General features: G+C 35.7%; 8 non-coding genes across 8 annotated transcripts; all 8 read right to left on the bottom strand.

Annotated features, from left to right (window-relative positions):
- Positions 1-303: 303 nt before the first annotated feature.
- On the bottom strand, positions 304-385 carry TRNAS-CGA (transfer RNA serine (anticodon CGA)). Its single transcript has one exon. It is a non-coding gene; the product is annotated as a tRNA-Ser (tRNA).
- A 215-nt stretch (positions 386-600) lies between these two features.
- TRNAS-UGA (transfer RNA serine (anticodon UGA)) lies at positions 601-681 on the bottom strand. Its single transcript has one exon. It is a non-coding gene; the product is annotated as a tRNA-Ser (tRNA).
- Positions 682-752: 71 nt separating this feature from the next.
- TRNAL-UAA (transfer RNA leucine (anticodon UAA)) lies at positions 753-834 on the bottom strand. The gene has a single exon. It is a non-coding gene; the product is annotated as a tRNA-Leu (tRNA).
- A 374-nt stretch (positions 835-1208) lies between these two features.
- TRNAS-CGA (transfer RNA serine (anticodon CGA)) lies at positions 1209-1290 on the bottom strand. Its single transcript has one exon. It is a non-coding gene; the product is annotated as a tRNA-Ser (tRNA).
- Positions 1291-1361: 71 nt separating this feature from the next.
- On the bottom strand, positions 1362-1443 carry TRNAS-CGA (transfer RNA serine (anticodon CGA)). The gene has a single exon. It is a non-coding gene; the product is annotated as a tRNA-Ser (tRNA).
- A 224-nt stretch (positions 1444-1667) lies between these two features.
- On the bottom strand, positions 1668-1749 carry TRNAS-AGA (transfer RNA serine (anticodon AGA)). Its single transcript has one exon. It is a non-coding gene; the product is annotated as a tRNA-Ser (tRNA).
- Positions 1750-1970: 221 nt separating this feature from the next.
- Positions 1971-2052, bottom strand: TRNAS-CGA (transfer RNA serine (anticodon CGA)). The gene has a single exon. It is a non-coding gene; the product is annotated as a tRNA-Ser (tRNA).
- A 72-nt stretch (positions 2053-2124) lies between these two features.
- On the bottom strand, positions 2125-2206 carry TRNAS-UGA (transfer RNA serine (anticodon UGA)). Its single transcript has one exon. It is a non-coding gene; the product is annotated as a tRNA-Ser (tRNA).
- Between the last annotated feature and the right edge of the window lie 11736 nt (positions 2207-13942).

Here is a 13942-nt window from a genome sequence, read left to right as displayed (position 1 = left end):
ATAACGAGCACAAAAACTCCACACTCGGCAGAACCCGAGCATATACCCTCTCAGAAAATCTGGTTTTAAGTCAGACGCCTTAATCACTCGGCCACGATGCTAGGAATGCGCATGTACCTAAAGCATACAGGTCCTTCATATTCAAACTGAAGTTTAATACAAAATACATGCAGCCGGTACAACTCGAAAGGAAATCTGAAATCATGTCAGACGCCTTAACTACTCTGCCACAATTACTGTCGTAGTGTATCTCCCTAAGCAATTCTTTCATATTCAAAGTGCCGTTAAGTGGTATAAAATTTACGCAGCCGGTAGGATTCGAACCTACGCTCTCAGAGAGAATCTGATTTCGAGTCAGACGCCTTTAGCACTCGGCCACGACTGCTGTTACAGCATATGTTCCTAAGCCACAATGTTTCTTCATATTCAAACTATGCGTTAGTGATAAAAAAATTAACGCAGCCCGTAGGAACCGAACCTACGCTCCCAAAGGAAATCTGATTCCAAGTCAAACTCCTTAATCACTCGGCCACGACTGCTACTATAGTACATCTGCCTGTTTCTTCATATTCAAACTGATTTTAAGTGACACAAAATTTACGCAGTCGGCAGGATTCGAACCTACGCTCCAAAAGCGAATCTGATTTCAAGTCAGACGCCTAACCATTGGGCCACGACCACTGCTGTAGTAGACCTCTCTAACCCACTGCGTTTCATCATATTCAAACTGATTTTAAGTGATACAATATTTACGTAGTCGGTAGGATTCGAACCTACGCCCCCAGAGAAAATCTGACTTTAAATCAGACGCCTTAACCACTCGTCCACGACTGCTGTTAAAATAAACCTTCCTAAGCCACTCTGTTTCTTCATATTCAAACTGATAATTAATACAAAATTTACGCACTCGGTAGGATTCGAACCTACGCTCCCAACGTAAATATGATTTCAAGTCAAACGCCTTAACCACGCGGCCACGGCTGCTGTGGTAGTACATCTCCCTAAGCCACTCTCTTTCTTCATAAACAAACTGATGTTAAGTAATACAAAATTTACGCAGTCGGTAAGATTCGAACCTACGCTCCCAGCGGGAATCTGATTTGAAGTCAGACGCCTGAACCAGTCGGCCACGACTGCTGTGGTAGTACATTTCCCTAAGCCACTCTCTTTCTTCATAAACAAACTGATGTTAAGTAATACAAAATTTACGCAGTCGGTAGGATTCGAACCTACGCTCCCAGCGGGAATCTGATTTCGAGTCAGACGCCTTAACCACTCGGCCACGACTGCTGTCGTAGGACAGCTCCCTAAGCCACTCTATTTCTTCATAAACAAATTGATGTTAAGTGATACAAAATTTACGCAGTCGGTAGGATTAGAACCTACGCTCCCAGCGGGAATCTGATTTCGACTCAGACGCCTTAACCACTCGGCCACGACTGCTATCGTAGTACATCTCCCTAAGCCACTCTCTTTCTTCATAAACAAACTGATGTTAAGTAATACAAAATTTACGCACTCTGTAGGATTCGAACCTACGCTCCCAGAGGGAATCTGATTTCAAGTAAAACGCCTTAACCACTCGGCCACCACTGCTATTGCAGCATATCTCCCTAAGCCACTCTGTTTCTTCATATAGAAACTGATGTTAAATGATACAAAATTTACGCAGTCGGTAGGATTCGAACCTACGCTCCCAGAGGGAATCTGATTTCTAGTCAGACGCCTTAACCACTCGGCCACGACTGCCGCTAGAGTACAGGTCCCCAAGCCACTCCATTTCTTCATATTCAAACTGATAATTAATACAAAATTTATGCAGTCGGTAGGATTCGAATCTATGGTCCCCGATGGAAACTGATTTCTAGTCAGACGCCTTAACCACTCGGCCATGACTGCTGTCACAGACGACTTCCCTAAGCCATTCTGTTTCTTCATAAACAAACTGATCTTAAGTGATACAAAATTTACGCAGCCGGTAGGATTCGAACCTACGCTCCCAGCGGGAATCTGATTTCGAGTCAGACGCCTTAACCACTCGGCCACGACTGCTGTTGTAATACACTTCCCTAAGCAACTCTGGTTCTTCATATTCAAACTGTACGTTAAGTGACACAAAATTTGCGCAGTCGGCAGGATTCGAACCTACGCTCCCACAGGGAATCTGATTTCAAGTCAGACGCCTTAACCACTCGGCCACGACTGCTGTTGTAGTGTACGTCTCTAAGCCAGTCTGTTTCTTCATATTCAAACTGCGTTAACACAGTAGGATAGAATGACCTTATTTGTGACCAAAATTGAGAAAATCAATTCTTATCGTTTTCTTTATTTGGACTGTTGAAAATAAGACTGTTAGTCACTTTTCATGTCCATAATTGCCCAATTTTCTGAAGTTTCCAAGACTCTGTTGAAAACCTCTGTGAAATTGGGAGTCCGAGAATTTCTTCCTTGTATGAAATTATTTGTCTCTTTTGTATAGGCCTACTGTATCCCATTTGGCTTGGATATGTCAACATGTAAGTTCATAAATTTCTCTAATTACCTCTAATTTGGCAAGTATTTATTTCATTTCGATATGAAATATATAGGGCGCTGATTCCATGTTGTAGTGTTCATGTTCAGGCACAAATACAAATTAATCTAAAGTTTTTCTGTGTTTAAATTATTGTAGAGTTTTGCTTTACACATCCAGCATCTTTGTTTAGATTTCGTGTTTGTTAGAATGTTTAATATTTTCCCATCAATTAAGATCACATTACATTTGACAAATTTTACTTATGTCGTATTTCCACTGCCTTGAGTTATTTAAATGATTTTATCTCGTCGATTTTTTTTGTCGATAATAGCCATCTATTGCAATGCATGCTCTTTCGTTTCTTTGCTATGTTGTAATTTTAAAGGGCGACAGAATCTTACTGGGGGGCTTGGTTGTTACAAATGATATCCAATGATGAACTAAACATTCGTAATAGAACTATAGTTGTTGCAAACAACATAGACTCAAATTCACCATGGCTTACTCACTCGGAATGCGTGAATTTCTGTTTATATACTATAGTGCTTGGTTTAAACTTCCATCAAATCCATAGCTACAGAATAATTACAAATTATAACATTCGCTATTATTTGTTAACATTTCTCGCAGTACCCCTTCCTTAAACGAAACTATAGTGAGGGTCACGTAAGAACAGTTCCTAAACAGCAAATATTGCCGTCTTGTCAGTGTTGCCAACTGTTATCAGATATCACCATATGAAGTAAAATTACGATCCTACGTACTTAATTACTTATTTACTTACCGTACTTTACCTTTATGTTGGAAGGCTATTCTAAATAATTCAGTAATTTGTAACATATTTTCGTAGGCAAACTATACGAGAAAGGAATCAACATGTTAGGTACTTTGTCTGACAATATTAAATTCATTGGTTCGACTAGACAATTGATTCACGAGACCTAACCTAAAAATGTATTTTATTTGGCCACATGAAATTATTAGTAATTAGTAATTACTAACTCCGAAAACCGAATATCGCCATGAAATGTATGCTTAAGAACAATTACTCCTAATAATTTTGCTATTCTAGTTATAATCGCTGTCTCTGTGAACATAATTTCTTCTTCATTAGTTTCTTTCGGTTAAATCCGAAAAAACAGAACGCCAGTAGGGGAAGTTATCCCCACTCTCGCAGCACGCTTTACGCTTTCTTGGTTGAGTCGCTGCCATGCATTTTCCTATTTTTGACATTATTGTAATAAAAATCTAAACACGAATGAAATTCATTAAAATGGGAAATTATATTTCTATTCATTACCCACCTGCATTATCACACCCCAGTACAGTACGCTATATTTATTTACAGTTACCTGACTATAGTCTTGAATTGTAACCACAACGCAACACATAAAATAACTATTACCGGTATGTATTAATATTAATGCTGATATTAATTAATTATTAGTATGTTCAAATTTCACTAACTTCCAGTAACCGGTTCAGAAATCTAGTACAATTTTAATTCCATGGAACTCCAGTATCGACAACGTCTGTCTCAGTTGCCAACACAACAGTTACAAAAATCACTACAATTTGTAGTATTTGTCAGTACAAAAATTCGAAACGAAGTTAGCAAAAGAAAATTCAACCTGCAAACTAGAAAATCACCACAATCCACTAGCATATGTAATAATGGGGGGGGGGGGGGAATAGTTAGGTTTCACCTTCAGAGTATGAAGTAAGCTGACCCGGACTATAATCTTTTAACAGTGTGCTTCAGTAAGAGATTCAAGGGAATTTCAGCTCGTGTATCACTGATTTGTAGGCCTAAAAATCTGCATGAAAATTTTGCTTCCTTAAAGCTTTGATAAAGACGGAAATATTGGCGTTTTAATTTTTGCATATAACCTCATAATCATTTCAAGGTACAGCTGTCAAAAAAAAAAAAAAAAAAGTGGCCGCACTCGTGAACAACGAATATTTTCAAAGTCCACTTCGGGTCGCGGCGATGTTACACGATGCATGTGCTTGTACAAGCAGTTCCGGAACTATGAAAGTGTTACACATCTGCGCCTCGTAGACCAGCGGTAGAGTGCTTGTTAAATAATGCAAAGGTCGTGGGTTCGGGCCTTCTTCAAGTTTTCATTTTATTTTTTAATCGTTCTTTAGCGATGTAAATGATATTCAAATTATCATTTATATCCAGTTATCGTTCTTTATGGATATCACGTTATTTATATTTTGTTATCGTTCTTTAGAGATATGAATAAAATTCAGGTCATCATTTGTATTCTGTTATCGTATTATAACGATATGAATAATAATTATTATTGTATTTCCAATGGGGGTTAGCCCTATTTTACATATGTATGTTAGGGCTATAGTTTTATACACAAAAAAGATAAGCATAAAGAGAAATGGAAAAGAAAATTAAATTAGCTTACGCGATGTAAACAAAACATAAACAATCCGTAAATTAGGCATTGCGATTGCAAAACAAATATCAGGTATCAATTTGTAACATACAAAAACATTAACAACACACAAACGTAACACTTCTATAACACAAATATGCAGCTTTCCGTACCATACAACATAAATTAATACACAATAATCACACAAACACAATCAAACTATAATTACGACATTGCGACGACATCAAGCATCCCATAACTGACTCACATACATAACAAATCAAGCATCCGTTACAACACATACACTTCAACATAGTAACCACACTTTTAAAAGTTACAAATTTGGCTCCAAGAAGAATAAATAGGACACTGTTACTAATTACTATTCTTCTACAATTTCTTAAATATATCTGTAATAAATCCGTGAAATTCCGATATGAATAATATTCACGTTTTTTATATTGTTATCGTTCTTTAGCGATTTAAATAATATTCAAGTTATCATTTATATTCTGTTTTCCTTCATTAGCATTATAAAACAATATTCAAGTTATTTATATTGTTATTGTTCTTTCGCAATATATTAATTAAACAAACCGATATTTATCATTTATATTCTGTTATCGTTCTTTAGTGATACTGTATAAATAATATTCAAGTTATTTATATTGTAATCGTTCTTTAGCGATATAAATAACATAAATTTAATATTAGGTTTGGAAAAATCCAGTTGCATAATACTGCTATTAGTTTTTCTTTTTGTATTATTACATTATACTATCTTGAACCACAATAAAATGAAAAGGAGTAACGAGGAATTGAACCTGAGACGTTGACATCTAAATTCCGACGTTCGTCCGCTGAGCTACGAGAGCAAAAGTGTGGAAACATTTTCGGAAAAATTGGCCCAATCACAATCTAAGATCTTCTGATGATTCGTAGAAGCTAGTCCAAGATGCGGGGGGCAAAGATTAATTGAGATTTCCCGGTCTCTGACCGGGTCAAACATCCTGATAGAATTAATATTTAACCCTTGCCGTGACTTTCGGTGAAGTCCGGAGGGCCCAATTAGTCAAATCCACTCTCCTCATCTCCACGCTTGGGCCCCCTGGAATTTAATAAAATGCGAAAGAGATAGTGGTGTGCGGAAAGCAACGGGATGTTACCGCATTTAGGCCTATCCTTCCCAAGAAAAACTGCAAACATGAACAAAGGAAGCTTTTAATAGAAGAAGAAGGATCTTCTGCGGACCTCTGGAAAAAGAACTAAGGAAGAGACTAGTGAAGTGCTTTGTGTGGAGTGTGGCATTTTATGGGGAAAGAACATGGACATTACGACGAAATGAAGAGAAACGAATTGAAGCATTTGAAATGTGGATGTGGAGAAGAACGGTGCGTGTAAAGTGGACAGACAGAATAAGAAATAAAATTGTTTGAAAAAGTGAGTGAAGAAAGAATGATGCTGAAACTGATTAGAAAGAGAAAAAGGAATTGGTTGGGACTCTGGTTGAAAAGAGTAATAGACGACATTAGGATATGTGGATCATATGCGGAGACTAAGAGGAAGGCAGAAAATAGGAAAGATTGGAGATTGCTGGGTTTGCAATGTAAGACCTGCCCATGGACAGAACATTTATGTGTGTATGTTCAGAATGCCTGGAATATCGTGTCTAAGAACAGTCGCTATTTGCAAAGACTAGTCAATTCCATGCCCACTCGACTGCAAGATGATCGAGATAAGAGGAAGATAGATTAAATATTGAATTGTGGCTTTTTGTTTTGTTTTTTGAACGCTTAATTGTTTGAATGTTTTAAGGCCGACGCCAGTAAATTTGTTATGTTTATGCCACGAAAGATATTTTATTGAGAATAAAATCTTTTTTCTTTCCATTTGCAGCCACAATATCATAATGGTAATGATAAAGTCATGGCATAATATATTAATGAACCTGATGTTAATTACTAAAATAATCATAAAAGAGAAAGGAGCCATTATGTCTAGTTTGTCTCTCTCAAAAACAGAACAAAAAAGGACATAAAAAGCACGAGGTTGTAATCGAACGCACGACCTCAGGAATAAGAGGCCTGAACTCTACCATTATGCTACCGAATAACACACAGTATACTTCAATTATAACTGTAGATATCAGGCAACGTGGTCCAACAACATGTAACATCGCCTGTCTCCGAATTGTAGCGAAGATACCCGAAGGGAACTTTGTTTCAGGAGAGCGGCCACTTTTTTTTTTGACAGCTGTACAGGTGATGGATTACGGAGGTTGTTTTCGATCTCTGGAAACGACCTTGAATGACGTCATGTGCGCCAGGAGCCACACGACAGCTGAACTGTGGTGAGAGGTAACAGACCAGTAGTGAGTGATTTTATAGTCAGAGTGCACGGTGTCTCACAGCAGCAATGCCCAAGAAAATCGAACCATTTTGAGAGGGGTACATCACAACTCTTTCTGATGCCAAGTACAAAGTGAAAATAACAAAAGTCTGCAAAAAACGTGGTTTCGTTATTTATAAGAAAAGCATCTTCTGTGTATTTATTAAGATTGGCTGAGAAGAAACTGCCTACTGAAGGATTCACTGGAAGAAATGGTGAATGGGAGAAGAGTTTGGAGCAGAAGAATTTAACAGATGATAGACATTAAGATATATGAATCATATGAGGAGACAAAGAGGAAGACAGAAAATAGGAAAGACTGTAGAGAGCTGTGTTTGCAGTGAAAGACCTGACTTGAATTACCTTATAACTTTTACATAATACATAGCCCTATCATACACCACTTCATTTCATATTATCAGCTTACATTAGTCACCGCTAGGGGAGCTGAATACTAACAGTGTTGCCATCGATTTTCGAATGTTATGCTGTTGTGTTTAGATAATTTGGCCGGTGTTAACCCCGATTATCTGTCACCCTTTTAACCGATTGTGACATTATCCGACTTTTTTTCCTGGCTTTTATTTTGCTGCAGAGAAAATATGAAGTACTGCACCCATGTTTCTACGTAGTTTTCCAAAAGTACCTTTGCCCTTACACAGTATATACGTACTTCGTAGGAATGCTTCGCAGTCGGCAACAGAAATAGCTACCTGTAAAATAGTCACTACCTGCTTTCAAAGAAATTACCCCAAGAACTTTCACAAAGCCGTGTATAGTGAGAATCACGTAAGAATAATTCCTAAAAGGCTAATTTGGTCGTCTCTTCAGTGTTGTTAACTAATACCAGATATCACTAAAGAAAGTAAAATCACAATGCTACGTATAATAATAATAATAATAATAATAATAATAATAATAATAATAATAATAATAATAATAATAGGCCTAATAATAATAATATAGTAATTAACAATAACAATGTCTTGCTTATTTACCATATCTCATCTTTATGTTGCGAGGTGTTTCCTAAATGGTTCAATAATTTATTTATGAAATATTATATTTTCCTCCTGGACTTCTCGCATATTATGTTGGTAATTAGGAGGAATTAGTATGATCTAATAACACAATTTATTTTGTCAGGCAACATGAAATTTATTTCTTTCTTTAAAGAGTTTACGATTCATGAGACCTAACCTAAAAATGGATTTACTTACTTGCATTTTCATCAGTTTGCTTTACTGTAAACCGAAATCATTGCTACCAACATAACAGTTACAAAATAACTGCCAGTTGTATTATTTGTCAGTACCCGAAATTCGAAACGAAGTTGGTAAAAGAAAATTAAACCTGAGAGCTAGTAAATCACTACAATCCACTAGCATATTTAGTAATAGTGGAAAAATGGTTAGGTTTCACCCGTAGGGTATTAAGTAAGCTGATCCGTACTATACCATTCAGACCTTACCCTTATTATTCGACTGGCCGTATGTATAACTTCTATGCAAAATATCTTCCACAGTTGTCAAAATGAAACGTATTGTGTTAGTTATCGAAAAAAAATTAAAAATATTTGAGAGGTATGAGAAAAGAGAAACTGTGGTTAATGTTGCTTCAAAGTACGCGAGTACAGTACAACTGAAAGCGATTTAATAAAAAAAAGAGGATAAGGTGTATAAAGTACATATGTAAATCTCCAACATGAGACGTCTACTATTCTTGTATTTTCACAGACAATCAACCAACAACCCTTGGTTTTCAGAAGCCGTCGTTGACAACCAAACTTTTAGTGAACTCCTGAGCCTTTAAAAAAGCACGTTAAACACAAGACCATGAAGGTGGGCCAAAGTATTATGCACTTAATTCATGAAAATCTTTTATGATACGTATTATCCGATTTTTTCGATTAACCGTTCAGTCCATCCCCTTCATTACCACGAATAACAGAGGTCCTACGGTTACCAGACATAAAGTCCAGGATTATAATGTCCATACGTCAAAATGTCCATGGAATAATGTCCACGTTGAAAATGTCAATGTTAAATCGTCCAGAGTCAAAATGTCCATAGTTCTATAATGTCCACTTCACTCTGATGTCCAGAGTCCTAATGTCCATAACTCTATAATGTACACTATATCCATTGTTCATGGTAGTTATAGTAACCTATGTAAAAATTTTCAAATGCAGAACTAATCAGAATTGAATTTTTTAAAGACGGAACGAAATCCTCAGTTAGTGCCATCACCGAAGGGTAAGCCACTTCTTTCTTTTCGTGGATACCTATACCAACATCATGACTTTAATAGAGATAGGACAAAAATATATTGGCGATACAGGAACATGAACCTCCCAAGCCTGAAAGGCATGCAGCACACAACGCGGTAGAAGACTGGCACAATCTTCTTCAACATGTGATGACTGTACATCCATCGACTTGGCGATTTATACAGTGCCCAAAGCGCGAAGAAAATGGAATTTGGACACAAATATTGCAAGCAAGAGTGAAGCATACACAAATTAAAGAGCCTGAAATGAAACGTATTTGACGAATCAAAGACAAATTCTCAAGAATGTGAGAAACTACAACAGGTACAAAGAAAAGGGAGAAATTCTCTTAAATCTTAAAAGTATTAGTTACCATCTTAAAAGTGGGGCTCTGGTTCCCGATGATTACTAACTTATTTGTACGAGTTATGGAATAAAATTTATTGTGTTCTATTCAAACAGAATTTTCCTTTGTAGGCTATTTGGACATTATGGACGTTTGATACTATGGACATTTTGACCTAACGGACGTTTTATCATATGGTCTTTCTGTCGTATGGACATTTAGTACATGGACATTTTCACCCTATGGACATTTTGACAATATGGGTATTTTGACCTTATGGACGTTTTATCATATGGACGTTCTGTAGTATGGACTATATACGGTGGAAGCGGTCGTACTGTAGTGTTAAAAGTTGTGTAATCAAAATATACAGGAAAATTATTGGAAATAAAAAATAAAGATGACTACGGGGATTCAAACTTGGGATTCATCGTGACGAATGAATTATGGAATTATAAGTGCAGCGTAACAGTCTTTAAAATTAGTGTCTTGTTACTCAGCACTTAGAGCTCTTCATAAGCCTTTTGTCCATTAAAAGAGGAGAGCAGACCCTGACACTAGAGGACAGAAAACACGTGTAGCTAGAAGCCATTGTATGAATTCGGGAACATAGGGCGAAAGAGTGTGGATGCGTGATAAGTACGGCCGGGCATAGATTTAGCTACAGCCCACTTCCCGCCTGCCCCCTTCATACATACATTCAAAAAAAATAACCCCGCAATCTTTATATTGCCATGAAGTGGGTATGGGAGAGGGTTAAAAAATAATATACATGGGAGCTAAATCTAATAGAGAGTGACTGGAACTCAACAGGGGCTTTTTATCGGCTTACATTAAGTGAGCTTGTATATGACTGGGAACGATTTGCAATAAAAATAGGCAGTCTGCATACGTTTTATACTGCGAATTAATATACAGTATATTGCAAAGTAAACATTGTTGTTTGAAATTCAAATCTAGATGGAAGTCCGCGATTGTCCACATTAAATATTTTTTAAATACTAATTTTTAACGCGTGTGTATAAAAGTTTTATCTACTGTTGATTCTAGAACATTTTCGGATCAGACTTCAATAAAATTTGAGGTCCCCCCTCTCGAATATAGAGCGGTGATACATTTTTTAGTGTAAACCTTACATAGAAGGGAAATTAAAATGATGGTCATTGTGGGTAGCATATCTCAGCAGGGAGAACTGACTTGGTTAAACATGTTGGGATAAAAATGGTGTTGTTTTACGTAGAAAATGAGAAGAATTTCTTTTGTAATACCAAGAGCTTAATTTTCATACCAGGCGAACAGATTTCATTCAACATTATACGAATATTATTCCAGTTTAATTCTTATAATTGAATGGTAACTGCAGGCTATAGCTATCTTTGTGGTTTGTGTTTTATACTAATGAATTTAAGAGCACGCCACACAAAAGACTTATAAAATATTTTTAAAAACTGCGTAATGTAAAACCATAAAAATACCAATTCTACTATTATTTTAATTCATGCCTTTATTATTATTCTTATTATTATTATTATCATCAATCTAATTCGTATTGATAGCTCACTTGGCAGAGAATTGGATTACGATGACTGCAGACGCAGGTTCGAATCCAGGCGATGTCGCAGTCGTAACTGCTGTAGACAAAGATAAGGTTCCTGAAGGATTTTCTCAGAGTTCTCTCGTTTTCCTGCATCATTAACTATTTCAATATTCATTATCATCTATGCTAATAATAAATCTGTAGCCGAAATTTTTCTGGTGATTTTCGATTTTCCAAAAATAATTGGTCCTAACATATATAATTAACCACCCTGAAACCGAAAATCGCTTTTTTGAAATTTTTGTTTGTATGTCTGTCTGTTTGTCTGTCTGTCTGTCTGTATGTTTGTTACCTTTTCACGCGATAATGGCTGAACCGATTTCGATTAAAATTGGAATATGAATTAAGTTCGTTTTAACTTAGATTATAGGCTATATGGCATTCAAAATACTTTATTTAAAAGGGGGGTTATAAGGGGGTTTGAATTAAATAAATCGAAATATCTCTCTTAGGCTATTATTGATTTTTGTGAAAAATGTTACATAACAAAAATTTCTTTAAAAATCATTTCCGATAAGTTTTATTCTTTGAAAAATTTTGATAGGACTGATATTTAATGAGATAAATGAGTTTTAAAATTAAAATAACTGCCATCTAAGGCGGTGTAATGAAATAAACAAATGAATTCGTCTATAAGGGGCCTTGGTCAACAACAATCGAAAGCTATGAATCATAGCCTACAGAGAATGTTTCTGTGTTTGTATGAAGTAATATCGGAAGCTAAATTAACCGATTTGTGTAATTAATTATTATTTCACCATTGGAAAGTGTAGTTTCTCTGTATGGACATAATGCTATAATGTTATTACAGTAACTTCGGAGTGAATTGAGGACAGGTAAGATTAAAATAGCTTCTTATGCACAAACAACTTCATAGGCTATTCTGTGTATTCGTTTCCTATATTTCTTAAAATAATGTTTATCTCAGAGAATTAACGAACCACAAGAGTGTATTGATTTAGTATGCAGTAATAATATGTTAGCTTAGCATTCCATTATTTTATAATACAAATTTTAACTATGCTCAATTGAATCGTGTTAAAATACATAAAATACATATGCATTAAATGCAATGCAAACAAATTGGGTAATGAGCCAAGCAGATTATGTTGCGCTGTTGTAAAATAAAATTTATTCGTCCTGAGATTCTAGAGCCCCCATAACAAATTAAAAACTTACTTATCGGTGTACGTCCGTTATCAACACATTTTTATATAATATAATATAATATAATATAATATAATATAATATAATATAATATAATATAATATAATATAATATAATATAATATAATTTAAGTTATTTAAGTTATTTGAAGGGTTCAGAACCATAGTGGCTCAAGCGCCATTTACTGAATACGTAGAAAACAAGGGTTAAAATTAAGTTATTATCATAATTCAATGGAAACATATAGCAAGTAAAATAAAGTATACATATTAAATCTAAATGATATGTCAGTCTTCATTAAAGTATGGATGCATGTAATGAAAATTAAGAAACATGTTAAAGGAATTGTTATTGCACCAAATGAGTGGTCTCTGGACTAAAATGATCGCATTTTAATTATTTAAATACAATTTAAATTAAGTAACATATTAAACGATTTATCCTTCTATCAAACACGAATCTTCCCTGGATCAAATATCCTATTTTAATTATGTAATTACTTTATATTTATTTCTAACGGGTGCAGCGGAGCGCACGGGTACGGCTAGTCATTATAATAATATTTTTAGTAGGCTATTTTATGAGCCTGTACCAACATCTCACTTATTTAGCGTTTCAATGAAATGAAGGTGATAATGTCGGTGAAATCAGATCGGGGTCCGCACCGATAGTTACCCAGCATTTGCTCATATTGGGTTGAGGGAAAATCTCAATCAGGTAACTTGCCTTAACCGGAAACCGAACCCAGACCACCTGGTTTCGCAGTCAGACACGCTAACCGTTACTCCACTGGTGTGGACTACAATAGCATTTATGACGTTGTTAGCAGAAAAGGAGGTGACACTAAGGGATATGTTACTGGAGTTAAATTACAGCTGTGAGCGGTATGGGATGAAGATAAATGAAAACAAGACGAAGACCACGGTTATCGGAAGAAAAATAAAGAACGTAAACATGTGAATTCTAAATGAGGCAGTAGAAAAGTGGACAGCTTCAGATTCTTCGGGTGTACTATAAGCAGTAACATGAGTTGCAGCCAGAAAGTCAAAAGGAGGATGACAATGGCAAAGGAAAATAGAAAAAAGGAGTCCTTCTCTCCTGATGCCATTACAACATAGCGACTTTTCACCAATCCAAGTTCATTTATAAGGTTATTCAAAAGTCCTTTAACTTTGTTGGAAAGTAAGTTTACAGAAAAAAAATATTAGCCTACAGTTTTTTGTTCGCGCAAGAATGGAATTTATTCACCTGTAAACGAATTGCA

Source organism: Periplaneta americana, chromosome 6, assembly GCF_040183065.1.
Source record: "Periplaneta americana isolate PAMFEO1 chromosome 6, P.americana_PAMFEO1_priV1, whole genome shotgun sequence".
Taxonomy (NCBI): Eukaryota; Metazoa; Arthropoda; class Insecta; order Blattodea; family Blattidae; genus Periplaneta; species Periplaneta americana.
This window is presented reverse-complemented; position numbering and strand designations above follow the sequence as displayed.